We start from the raw sequence: 14,560 nt of genomic DNA on the forward strand, positions 1-14,560 counted from the left end.
AAGAATCTTTATAGAGGTTCCTTCCATAAGCAATACTTAATTACATACACTGCTCAGCATATATACACCCATCACAAATCTATCTTTTAAATTTATACTGTCAATAGGGAAGATATACAATATTATCTTTGTGCATATACATTAGATTAGTCAGTACTGGAGCCAAATCTGGAGCTTATTTAACAAGATAACTTGCAATAACAGTTCAAAACCTAGTACACACAAATGTATAAGTTATAAAAAAAAATATTAAACACAAATTAAAACACTCGAGAAAAAAAAATCAAAAGAAGCAAAAAATGAAACATTTTGTTATTAGTTAATTTTTGCAATATTTAAATAGAATTTAATTGTATTACCCTTCAATTTCTAAATATGTTTGGTGACTAAACTATTATTTAAATAAATATATCCGTTTAACAAATCTGTTTTGTTTAAATGCACCAAAATATATTGCCTATATTCAATGAGAAATGGAGAAAAACATTCATTTACAACATGAGGTGTACTCAATTATGCTGAGCACTGTAATTACTGCACTTTATCAATACGTTAAAATATACAAAAACCTGCAAGGTAACAACCTGACATTCATGATCCTCCCTGAAAACCAAAGACACACTCAAGAAGACCACAGAAGAAAATCAATAAAATAATAAAACTGCACATAATTATGTGTAAACACTCCAAACTAAACCAAGCAATGCTGATCATCATGAACCGTACAGCAAGGCCTCCGCAGCCAACGCTGAAAATGGCGGGTAAGTGTGGGAGGGAAAGAGGCGGTTCCCTCGCTCCACACACCTCCCTTTCCCGCTCTTTGCGTAACGACGAGCCCACAGAGGGATGTTCTAAGCTACTTATGGTCTGGATGGACATTGAGGTTCCTCAAGCTCCTGAAAACATCTCAGTAATGAAACGAGGGACGCGTTTCGGTGGCTGTGAAGGATTCCCTCTCACCCGGGGCCACCAGACGCAGCGGTTCCAGGCTCTATGAATGGAACAGCAAGGGTTAAGTCATAAATCAAAGTGGTGTAGAGAGTAGCAGCAATGGTGAGACAACTTTACCAGAAATAACAGAAGTCCCATCCCCCCTTTTTCCTGCCTTCATCTCACTGTTTCTCATTCCCTCTCTCTCTCTCTCTCTCTCTCTCTCTCTCTCTCTCACCATTCCTCCCGGTGGAGATTTCTGCTCTGCATTACCTGATAGGCCTTCCCTCCCCCTTGCTGCGCTGCTTTTCTCCCCTTGCCCTATTCCTCCGAGAGGTGAAAGGTCACTCCAAAAAGCTTAGCAGTCAACACATGCTGATGCAAGCCATAACATACAAGAAGACAGCTAAGGGTATATATATTAGGAGACATGCTGCTCACTGATGCCCACAATGATACAATGTATCATACGTGTAACATTGTATAACAATGAAGCCAATACTAATAAATCTCCTTCCTTTGAATGGTGACATTGAATACTGCTCATGGTCAGCAGCATTAGTGGTTGACAGTGTTTTAAAAAGTTAAAACAGAGTTTGAGTGCCTAAAATAATGAAAAAGTTACTGATGTTTATTAAAATGCAATTGATTCTAGGCATGGGATGATAACAAGGTTTACCATGGTTTAAAAAAAGTCAAGATTTTAACACCGCTAATATTTTCTGTTATACTATCGCCACAGTATATGTAAGGACTTGTGTTTTGTTAAACGACTATTTAGTTTTTTAAGGCAACAGTATCTCAAGCAGCAAAGAACGCATTCATTCTTTTTCTTATCAGCTAAGTCCCTTTATTAATCTACGCACATCAAAAGCTACAGGTCAGCCCCCAATTTAAGACACATTTGAAAACCAATAGCTTATGCACCATCATCCAAGCATGCAATAGACCTAAACAGTGCAGTGGCTTTACTTTATATCTAAAGAAAGGACAGAAACCCTAAGATGCCTTTTCAAGTTGTGAAGAAACTAGTAAAAACAGCAGAAGTCAATGATTTATTTGAACTATTTAGCCTGATATGTACTGTTCCAAAATACTTTAAATGCTTCATAACATAAAATATATTGTGTTCAAAGGGTAAAAAATGTAGTTTTTTTTTACCCAGACATTTAAAAAGAACATATTTTAGAGCTGTAATCACAAAACTGTGAAACTGTGATATTTTTATGCAAGGTTATCATACTGTCAGAATCTTGTACCAGCCCATCGATAGCTGATTCTCAAATTAATGAACAGAAAAAAATTAATCTAAATATTTAGTTTAAATATCATTCATAAAAGATGGATGAAAAAATACAGTTAAACAGTTGTTATGTATGTTGTTAAAGTAGTTATATGTAGTTAAAGAAATGAAAACCATTTCATTCAGAATAAATGAACAGCTGCAGCAGAAACATTCATTCATTCATTCATTTTCTTTTTGGATTAGTCCCTTTATTAATCAGGGGTTCCCCACAGCAGAATGAACCACCAACTTATCAAGCATGTTTTATGCAACAGATGCATTTCCAGCTACTACAGCAGAAACAATGTGAATAAAGTAAAAAAAAATGCATCATGCAAATTTATTAATTTTAATTAAATGTATTACTTTATCTGTTTTATATATGGATAAAACAGAAGATTTAAATAAATAGTATTCCCAATTATAGTTTTATATACTTACAAAAAGGATATGAAATGCAAATGCAAATCTTTTGCAGAAAATATAATATTACTGATTACACTTCACTGTGTAAAATACACCACACCTAATATGACATATGCATCACATCACACATGGATGACTACACTAAATGTACAGTGCTCAGCATATACAGCTGAAGTCAAAATTATTCGCCACCCTTTGAATTTTTTTTTCTTTTTAAATATGTCCCAAATGATGTTTAATAGAATAAGGACATTTTCACAGTATGTCTGATAATATTTTTTTCTTCTGAAAATGTATTTATTTGTTTTATTTTGGCTAGAATAAAAGCAGTTTTTAATTATTTAAAATCCATTTTAAGGACAAAATTATAAGCCTCTTTAAGCTATATTTTCCCCCGATAGTCTACAGAACAATCCATTATTATACAATTACTTGCCTAATTACCCTAACCTGCCTAGTTAACCTAGTTAAGCCTTTAAATGTCCCTTTAAGCTGTATAGAAGTGTCTTGAAAAATATCTAGTCAAATATTACTTACTGTCATCATGGGGAAGTTAAAATAAATCAGTCAAACTATATTCACTGAGAAAGTGACAAATATTAATTTTCAAAATGGGGTGTCCCAAATTATGCTGAGCACTGTTATTATTATTTTAAAATGATTAAAAACCTGCAGACAAATTGCTAAAACCTAGTGGTTTGAAGGTTGGAAGCAAAGTATACGTTCTTGGTTTTAAATATGATTAAGACCATATGATTTTGGATAAACTACTGTTGCAATGATTTAAATTGACTGCTGTCATTTGTAAATTTTGACAGTTTGACAGGTTTGAATTAAAATGGGACAAATTTTATGTATGTAAAGAAACACTGAAATGCATAATATATATCTCTGGCCATTCAAGCATTCAAACAGAAGAGGAAGTTGGCATTGTGTTTCATCGATTTGAGACAAGCGTTAGACCGCTGTAGAGCACAGAGAGTTAATTTTTTATGCTATCTGGCAAGCAGAAAAATCTGAATAAATATTTCATAGCCCATGTAAAAGTGACCAGTGACTGTAAAGTGTCTTTCTAAAATGCATTTGATAAAGTCAAAGAATTGAGAAGCACAGTGTTAAGTTCTAACCTTCACAGACGCAAACAATACTGAACTGTTGAACGAATGTAAGAGACCCAAACTTTAAACAAGCAGTATACTTTGCCCTCAATTTATGTGAATTGATGCCGTTTTTTGCCTGATGCCTAAGAATATTGTTTTAATTTTGCTTTGTTGAACTTTGTCAGATCTGAGAATTGCAGTTGTGGATTTTGTGCAATAAATATTTAAAATCAAGACAATATTCTTATCTGCTGTGCACAAATTTATGCACCAACTATTTAAACAACTATCTTAAAGTTACAAGTTATTTAAAACAAAGAGATTTTTAGGTTCAGTGTCATTTAGCAAATCAAGCACATTACTTTTTTTTTTTACGAAGGTCAAATCAAATAGACTACTGCACAGGGTACCCACTTTGCTTTTGACTGCAAATTTCTAAGCATGTCAAAGTGTGCAGGGAGCGACATGCTCAGCTGAGGAATGCAATGCTTCTAAAACGGCAGCCGGTGGGGGTGAAACGAAAAGAACCTGAGGTCTTTCCTGCATTATCATGTGAAACACCCCTCCCTCTCATCCGTCATCCTCTTTCTCGCTCTCTCTCTTGCTCCCTTGGCCATTTGAGTGAGAAGGGAAGCCACAGGAATGGATGGGGGGGAGAAAGAGAGAGAGAGAGAGAGAGAGAGAGAGAGAGAATTTCATCTCATCGACAAAGAGTTTTGTCTGCAAGTAGTTCTCAACCTTGCATCGCAACCTTTGACCCCTATGTGGATGGGGATTGCTCTGGTCAGGACTTTAAAGAGCCACAGGGCAGGGTAGGGCAGGGGACTGGGGTTACTAGCAAACAATTGAACTTTTCAAAGAGGCTGTAGATTATGCTGAGGTATGGCAGTGCTGTTAAAAGGGGGGAAGGGATTGCAGGACATAAAACAGCAAATATTAAATTATTTTGTTAAATTTGTGGCACACTTCATATACAAACTAAGAAATCAAAATATAAAAAATAATCCTGCACTAAAATAGGCTAAAAAGGTGTTGTCTAAATCATAATTCATAAGTAATAACAGAAGGCACATTGTTTAAATGTTTTATAAGTTGAGCACAATATGTAGCAGATAATCTCTATTAGGCTTGTGCGATATTTACGTAAATCGTGTGTAGCCGATGAAGGGTACTCAAGTGAAAAGCTGCATGCGTGTTTGCGTCTTTCCAAAAAATACATATGTATAAGCATTACCCCCTCCGGTGGAGTTGCTTTTATGGGTGGTATGTGAGAAACAACTAGATAGCGACAACTCTGGGATCCGTTTAGTTTACAAAGGCGATATGCCCTAAGTTTGGGTCAAAGTTCACGCTTTGCTCTGCTGTGGAGAAGATGGAAGCGTTTGTGCGCCTCCATTTTGTGACTCACGAGTAGGCTAGAACATGGGACAGCATGACTAAATCGAGTAAAGAGACGCAAACTGAACACAATACGAGCAAAAAATTAATGCATCGGTTAAATTCACGCTCAAAGTTATTTCACATAAAAAAATCGCTCGATTTATGAAGAAATCAAGAAGACTGACGGTAAACCAAGGCGGCGTAATTTGACAAACATCACAATGAGCTGTGAATACAGATGTCTGGAGGACTTGTGTACGTTAATCAGTTTTCTAAACTAACCAGTGACATAAAATCGACTTGTATTGAATATTTTACCTGTAAGCATCTATAATAAATCTGAATAAAGTAATGCCACCCTCCCCCTGCCTCGCATGTTCGCCATTTCATGAGCCAAGAGTTCAGGAAAAAAACGAAATGGTAGGTTGCACTCCAAAAACACACTTATTCAGCCTCAAAACACACGCATTTATATTTCAGAAAATACAAAACGAATGTTCATAATTTTATAAATGATCACACGAGTTTTTTTGTCACGCATATTCGTAGGCGCTCACTCGGAGTGGCGGAGAAACTTACATTTTATAGTTATTTGACTTTAAAAATAATAATTAGGGCATGCATGGTGAGAATCACATTTAAAAGTGGTCAAATATAAAATAAATAAAATACACATTTACTAAATTCAGCCAAATTAAAACGTTGACAAAAAAACACCATCATTAGAATTTGGTCACGCAATTCTCAAGAGAATTTATGGTTTTAAACCATACCCACAAAAAATAAAGTTTATAAACTGTTCATGGATTTTGATTATACTGTAAATCGTTAAGCACACAATAAAAGCATGTTAAAACAATATAATTAATTGCGTATACCCGCCTTTTATAGCAGAGTCTTTTGTTGTTTTAAAACGCGCTTTTATATGATCCACTGCGCACATGGGTTGCCTATACTTGATGCACAACACTCATAATTTCATTATCTCGTCAAACTTCAAAACCAGCAGGAAATTCTAGTTTACAGTGAAGAAGTATAGGCCTGGATTCGTCTCAAGCATGTGGGCCAGTGTACGTTCAGCCCTCTGACAACGCCCAATTACCACAATGAATCTGTCACATGGGCAGGCGCAGAATGTGCTAGAAAACTATAGGTAACATATAGGCGCCGAATATCCATCCATATCAGCAGGAAATAGCATGGTGTTTCGTGCTCGTTCGAGTGGTTTTCCACAAATGCATGCAAATAAAAAAATACCCATTAAAACAAGTAGTTTATTTAATGGAATCATGTGCAACTCCCATTCTGTTGTTTTAAAACTTTATTACAGTGCCTTTTTACTGCACTACTCTCTCCGCTGTTATGCAGCAAAAAATCAGCATGCTTAATTACATTACACTTCATGCAACAATATTCCCCGTTAAATTGCATTTATCTCAGCCACATCGAATTAATGGTGTCAAGTGTGAGGATCTGCTTTTACATCACAGCCTGCAGTGCAGCAGAAGCTGAATCTCACGGGCTGGATCGCTTGCTCGCACGCCGCGCTGTGGCTCCAGCTCCTCGGCAGCAGTGAGGGGGAGACCTGCCTTCATTCATAAAGTCACCGGGCTACTCGAGAGTACTACAGCTCCGTGAAAGAGGCGGTGCGCGGCGTCACTGCACCGCCCACCCTGAGGAACGGAGGGGGTTGGTGGAGAACAGATCTGCACGTTCACGAGGAAATGGGGGTGTGTAACGGAACAGAAACTGTCTCATACAGAACCGAGCATCCACGCTATAAGTGGCACAATGCAGTGCACCTGACTCAGCAAGGTCTAATAACGATTTTGTCACGATTTGCACCGCTTCCAGTGCCGTTCTCTTTAAGAGCGCAGCTTATGGGTTATCGGAGCAGCCTATGGATTTACCGCGCTCTGCCATAAAGATTAGCAAACGAATAGATTCCATCATGTTCTGCTCATAAAACGCGCCATAAAAGAGCGGCAATCATTGCAGATAAATTATTTCGTTTCATTCTGAAGTGATCGTGCACATTAGTTTATGTCGGATTGTAAATAATTAATTAATAATTCGATACTCTGAATGTCTATGTTGCGAGCTAATGTCATTTGATATTTACTTAGATGAAAGGTGCATATTTTAAGCACAAAGTGACCCGCTGGAGTACAAGTCTACACATCTAAAAGATTGCAAATGTGAATGAACACGTCCTGTGTGTGAAGAAGTCTGATATTATCCTGTACATACATTTTATATATGTATTCCCCAAGGCCTGCGCATTGTCGACAATCAAATAACAACAAATAACAAGTAAAACTACAGTCAAACAAAAATTAACACACTGTCACGTGTCTAGTTTTCTTTTCCATCATATTTAACGTGCATTATAAAAATGAACGAAAAATCTGCTTATACGCAGACATAAACAAAGCAATCGCCACATATAAACGCCAAAACATATATAAAATATTACATTATGCTTTTTCAATGCCTAAAGCTTTGTATGTCTCTTTAATAGTGCAGTGTAAAGTTGAAAAGGAAAAAAATAAAAACAAATCATACTTTCTATCTTGATAACCTGAACAGATCTTGCTAGACAGAGATGTTTTATTATTAATACTTTAAGGCTTGTAAATTTAATCATGAAATACAATTTAAAAAGAACAAAACTTTCTTAAAAGAAACTGTGTCTTGAGAGTAATCTGTCAAAAGGCTGCTTTTTTCAAGTTCCTGTAATGTTGTATATTTATTTTGCAATTTTATCTAACCTATAAAATGTAGCATTGTTTAACAAATTAAAACGTTTCATTCATTAAATTTTTGTTCATAACTATTTAATCAGATGCATTGTTAAAACGTTTGAATGCAGAAATTCACTTAAAATGTCATGCTACAATGGTATCACCATTTTTGGTTTTAATTTAAATCCATATAACAAACTAATTAAAACAAGTACATTAACAAATAAACTCAAGCAAACACCAATTAAACATACCAGCTAAATTGGAATAAAATAATTTTATTTGATTAAAATCAATAAAGTACTTTTGTCTTAACATTACAATTGTTCATAGAGTTTTCATAAATCCTATTTACAATACTTGCAATAATTTTGCACAAACAATAGCTACATACACAACTGTTTTAAGATGGCCAAAAAAAATGTCATTTCGAGATGATAAAAAGAAAATAATGATTTTCACTACATAAACTTAGATGTTGTAACTGTAAATTGCATTTCAATTGATCCGTCTTTTGTTTACACAAACAGAAGCTGCACAACTTTATTAAACTGAAGTTAATTTTTAAGCAAAACAGAAGGACCCAGAACAACAATTTTGCACTAAATAGAATGTAACAATATTTCTGTAAACTAATTTACAACAAAATTGTTTTTCCTTCTTTCCATACAAATCACGTGTACAAATTACTAAACATAAAAAAAAATATATAGAAGGATCCAGCAAATCTTTCTTTCAAAGTCAGACTTGTCTTTTGTTAAAATGAAGGACCTTCCCAGCTAAGTGACGTCAGTGTCAAATCTCTCTCTCTCTCTCTCCAAATCACCCAACTCGAAAAGTAAAGCTGAGTGGAAGCAACTGCTGACATTTCTCTTCTTTACTATCTCTCTCTCTTCCTTTGTCATGTACTTACAACTATTAATAACAATTAAAAAACATTCATAAACATTTATTTGGTGTAGGATAGAAATGTTTTCCAACCAATAGATTAAAAAAATAATTGAAAGTGATTAGCAGTCCAAAAAAAAAAAAAAAAACTAATTGTCCAAACAATAAGCTAAAAAACAAACACCATATTTTTTTAACAATTTCTTAGCTGTATGCACCGTAGTATGCTAATGCTTAAGAAATAGTTGAACCCAATCTAATTATTTTATGTTTGTCATTGTTTTTATTATTTTTATTTTAAACTTTTTATAGTCAGTGCAAAAGAAAATTACAAAATCTGACAATTTATTTATTTTGTCTGTTGATTTAAGTATTTTTGCTCAGAGGTTTTAAATACAAAAATATTGGGCACCACTTTATTTATTAATTAATAATTTTTTTATGTAATAAAACCACTTGTTTAAGGGGTTACCATTTTAGTAGAACTTGTTATTTTGTAAAACCTTATTTCCCAAGACAACAATTATTTTATTTTGGTGGAAACATACAAATCATCCATTACACAAATTACCCAAAACATAAAGTAGACATAAATTGCCATGTTTTGCTTTGCTAAGTTAAAAACAAAACAGCGTATAATATCCTTAACCATACAAGCACAACCAAGTGAACACTTCTTTTAATTTAATTTATTTTGTGCCATTTCGATGAACTCCTGGTCAACTCCATTTCATTTTACTCTTTATATTAACCTAAAAAAAATGCAGCCTTTGACTGAAATCATTAAGGGCATATATATATATATATATATATATATATATATATATATATATATATATATATATATATATATATATATATATATAACACACACACACACACACACACACACACACACACACACACACACACACACGCATATCCTCCTCCGCAAACGAAAGGCCTATGCTCAACCCTGCATGATTCTGTATTAGAAGGAAGGTATGACTCCATGTAGGTCTGAAGGGGGTGTTGGCAGCCCCTCCCCCTCCATGCTTTTAAACGTGTATGTGTGTGTGTGAAGGGGGATAGCATGACCATACCAGCACATGCCTGTTTTGAGGCCATGTGATCTAGAGACTCCATTTTAAGTGATTTCGACTCGTAAGGAGGGAATTGCGAAGAAGAGAGGGAGGGGGAAGAAGGAGGGATAGAGAAAGAGAAGAACTGATTTCTGTGGCCTTGCGAAGGGTAGACGTGAACAAGACGTGTAGATGCTCTGTCACTTTCATGTGATAAGTTATGATCAACAGCAAAATTAAACAACTGCAAATCTCTGCTTGTTTTTACTGACTGCTAAACTGCTAACAGCCCTTAATTTAAAAAAGTCTATGTGCATATCAATAACAAATGTTTGCTGAGACAGTAACTCTTCCTAAGCTAATGGAGAAGCGCAAATTGAATGCTATGGAGTGTGAAAATGTTGCAATTTAGTAAACTATTAACATCAAAGTAGGAATTAACTTAAAATTGCAGTTTGAGCTAAATAATCTTAATGCAAATACACAGAACATCAAGAGTACAAGAGTATTCTTTTCTTGTGTATTGTGACATTTAAAAGGTTTTTTTGAAAAAGTAGGATGGCTATTTATTGATTATTGATTGAATATTCAAAAAAAAAAATCACATTTCAGAAGTTCAATAACAAAAGTAAGAAGTTTAGCAAAATTTTGTAAATTCAAAGATTTTCCCTTATGAAGTTAGAATATCTGCTAACAAATATTTTAAAACTACAGATTTGTTCAATTCCACCAGGGCAAACAAACTGAAAAAAAAATTGTGATGTACATACATAAGTGAAATAACTTATTGCAAATCAAGTGAGGTTGTGCACTGGCTGTTCACTGGATTTTGATAAAAACTTTAAATGATTAGGAAAGTTCAACATAAGTCACCAGCGTAGTCTGTTGTTTCATGGGCAAATCCATAAATTAGATTTAATATTAGGAGTGCAGAATGAACCTTATGGACTGTGCAAAAAAACACATTTAAATAAAACCAAAATGTATAGTAGAGATTTGACCAATTCCTGCTTAGTGCAAACAAACTGGAAGCACAGGAAGAGGCAGTTTCTGTGCATTTTGTGACATACATAAATGGCTTATTTAAAAAAAAAAAAAAAAGAAAGTTTGTTTTGCTTTTGGGTATTGAATAGACTCTGACCAATGAGTTGTTCTTCATATCACCAAAGAGGTCTGTTAAGTTATGGTTAACTTTGAAATTAGAAGAGCAGATTAAACATTATAAACTGAATAAACAAAAAAATAAATAAAATTAGTACAATTTGGTTAAGTTAATTTCAGGGCAAACTGTAAAGCAAAGTCAATTGATTTATTATTATCCAATACACTATAGCAAATATATAGAGAAAACTCTGACATTTCAATGGAAAATACAGTAATGATATTTATTTAAAAATCAATTGTATAAATGAATCATTCACAATAAGATGAACAACAGGCATTTTTAAAAGAAGAAGAATTCAAGTAGTGACATCTTTAAAACGTAGCTTATTTACAAGATAATCTTTTTGTGTGAACAGCAATAGTAGGTTAGCATCAAACTAATAGATGTACCAACTAACAGCTTTCTAAAACTCACAGTATATGCCTATATATGTTTGTACATGCATTAAATAAACATACAATACTTAAACATACAGAATCAGAAAAATTCTTGCTAAAGAGAAAATAAGCAGCTTTTTTCTTCCTGTTCCAATATGTGGTCTAACATTCTTGTGATGATTAATACATAGTAATGTGATTCTGTAGAACTCGACTCATATCCTCATTTTTAAATTTTCTGGGATTTTGAATTATTAATGTGGTAGAAAGAGAGAGCGTGAGAATGAGCTATTAAATAATTTCCGCTTCTAATTTGTTGCAATGTGCAAAAACAAATGTAACCTAAATTGATATCAATTTAAGTTAGCAATATTTGTAGGTGCAAATAACAAATCGTTTGTTTGGTGTAGTAATAGAACATTTTACAAATACTAGAGGAAAAAAAAAAATCTAGAACTGGAAAACGACCTTAAAGCTGTATGAGACATCACAAGAAAGAAATTCTACAAGCAAAAGTTTTTCCCTTCTTATGATGATGACCAGTTTACTTCGTTTACAACCCAAATCCAAAGAAATGCTACAATAAACATATGACCATGCTTGAGTCACAGCAGGAGAAAAGAAAAAATAAGCGAAATAGGATTGCTTTGTTTATTAATAGTTTCACATAATTGCAGTAAAGCAGAAGAGGAATAACAGAGTCAATTAAAAGAGATTTTGATTGCAACAATATAACAAAAAAAGAAGTACTGAAAACATTTTGCTTAATAAAACGTGAGTGGAAACCCAACAACTAGTTAGTCGGTATCTTTCAGCAATTTTGGGTTTACACTAATGATGCAAATGTATAGAAATGGTCAATCTACAACAGGCATGTAGAATTATAATCAACATTTTAATTGCTTGTTGTGCATGGGTTTGTTTTACCAAAGCAGACCCAGCAGCACAAATAGTGCAGTAATATAAGCCAGCAGCACACGCGCGCACACGCACGCGCACACACACACACACACACACACACACACACACACACACACACACACACACACACACACACACACACACACACACACACACACACACACACACACACCCTGGGGAAGAACAATGTGCAAAACAGCTTCATTATTTACAGTGCAACAAAACCAATTTAGAGCATACTTCATTTATTTCGCTCTTAAACAAGCATACATTTAAATATGCAATGAGAGCTTGAATGAATATTAATCAGGATGTTTGTGTCAACATCACATGTACTATGACCCAGGATCTTAATACATGTTCAGTGGTCCATTTTAGGGTAAAGGGAGAAAAAAATACTAAGAAAAATGTAAAGAATTTAGGTTCATGGGGCACCCCCTACGCCAGTGTTTATGATGGTGATGGCTTTAGAGCGGCCGGTTCAACAGAAAAATAAAGAGTCATTTGGGGAGGAGGATGGGCCAAACAGGGGGCCCATACTTCAGAGGGATAAACCACCATGAACTTTTTTCCCCTTGGGAAACACCCCTTGTCTCACATCTCTCCCACACACGCACCAAAAAAAAGCAAAACAAAAACACACACACACACACACACATATAGCTAATGCCACAATCAAGTAAAAATAGTCACAATGCTGAATTCATCTAAACACTAAAACTAATCCCTAAAATAACAAATTATTTAATAAATATTTATTTTCATAATATAATATTAAATGTATTTCATAAACTGTAAGTCAACAGGTCAAGTGCACAGTGATCTTTCATACTATAGATGAAAAATAAATGTAATATTTACAAATTACATTTATAAATTAGCTCCAAAATGACCTGTTGCTTGACCTTTGAGTGAACAAAAAAACCCAGATCTTCCCAACTCTATTAATACAAATCCTCGCTCTAAACAGTTGCTACAAAATAAACGTTTTTTATTGGGAGAAACATCTCTATTATAGACAAATGCCCTTACAAAAACTGCTCGTTTCAACTCACATTTAGGTAAAATATAGAAAGATTCAAATAAATAAAACTTTTGAGTTACATTATAAAAAAATAAATAAAATAAAAAAAACTAAAGCAGGTGCTTGATCACATGAAAGTCAACCAACAACAACAACAAAACTGTTTACAATGCAATTCAAGCAAACTAATCATTAGGCATGTTTGTGATCATAAATTGTGTGTTTTTTTTTTGTTCAATATTTAAGTAAAAGGACACTGACCCTTTTCCAAAAAATAGACAGAAAAAGAAAATTCCAAGTACTTCCTATCCAGCACAATGATAAGTAGAAATTTTGGAATCATTTAGGGAAAGAAATTGTTTTTTCAAAGCATTGAAAAAAAAATCTAACTTTAAAGTTAACAAGAAATGCAATCCAAATCCTTCAAAGCAGGCACAATGCACTTTAAAATGACTTATTTGGAGAAATTAAACAGCAATATTTATCCCCTTCAACTGTGCCAAAGACACACTCAACTTACATCTTTAGTCCAGAGTTAAAGTGATCCCTTTCCAAAAACTCACCACTACTACCACTACTACTACTACTACTACTACTACTACTACTACTACTACTACTAATAATAATAATAATAATAATAAACAATTAGGAATTATCATCAATTATTAATTATTTAGAGCCTACCAGAGTTTTTTCCCAGTGTCTTCAATTTAAAAATGCAAATCTACCTAATCTTTTCTAAAATTATTATTATTATTAGATTTTATAGATGCTGTAAAAAATGAATTAACTTGAACCAGACAAGAACCTGAAACCCATCCCACAGCAACTTGGACAGCCATGCTGCCAAAATGGCAGCAACCAATGAACGTTAAGCCAAGTCCCATCCACCTGTTCACACTGCCTTGTGACAGCAAGACTGTGGTTATATATAAATAATCTTTAAAAGAAAATTGCTGAAGCCTCATCTCAAAAATGCTTTAAGTGGATAGTGAAGAAAACTTATTTCTTAAACGCCACTTTCCACCTTAGCAACACAATCCAAATCCTCTTTTAAAACAGAAGCTATACTTATTACAAATGCTTATTAAGAGAAGTCAGTTCATGTATAAACACATTTTTTGTCACTTATTTAAACCCCTTTAGCTCATTTTTGACTAAAAAGCCCTTGGGTGTAAATGTGCTTAATATATTAAATACCCCAAAATAAGAAGTGAACGGACCTTTGCTCCTTTTCAATTAAAAAAAAAAAAAAAAAA

At 34.0% G+C, this 14,560-nt stretch overlaps 1 protein-coding gene and 1 long non-coding RNA gene across 3 annotated transcripts in view; one reads left to right on the top strand and one right to left on the bottom strand.

Annotated features, from left to right (window-relative positions):
* Nucleotides 1-14,560, bottom strand: part of igf2bp1 (insulin-like growth factor 2 mRNA binding protein 1) — a 56,754-nt gene that overhangs the window by 35,936 nt on the left and 6,258 nt on the right. The gene's annotated exons all lie outside the window — the stretch shown is intronic.
* LOC147845618 (uncharacterized) overlaps nucleotides 4,395-14,560 on the top strand; it is a 349,241-nt gene continuing 339,075 nt past the window's right edge. The window contains exon 1 of the long non-coding RNA XR_015480766.1: nucleotides 4,395-4,917. This is a non-coding gene — a long non-coding RNA (uncharacterized LOC147845618). The remainder of the gene's footprint in view (nucleotides 4,918-14,560) is intronic.

The sequence above is a fragment of the Danio rerio genome, chromosome 3 (assembly GCF_052040795.2).
Source record: "Danio rerio strain M-AB ecotype USA chromosome 3, GRCz13ab, whole genome shotgun sequence".
NCBI classification, from domain to species: Eukaryota; Metazoa; Chordata; class Actinopteri; order Cypriniformes; family Danionidae; genus Danio; species Danio rerio.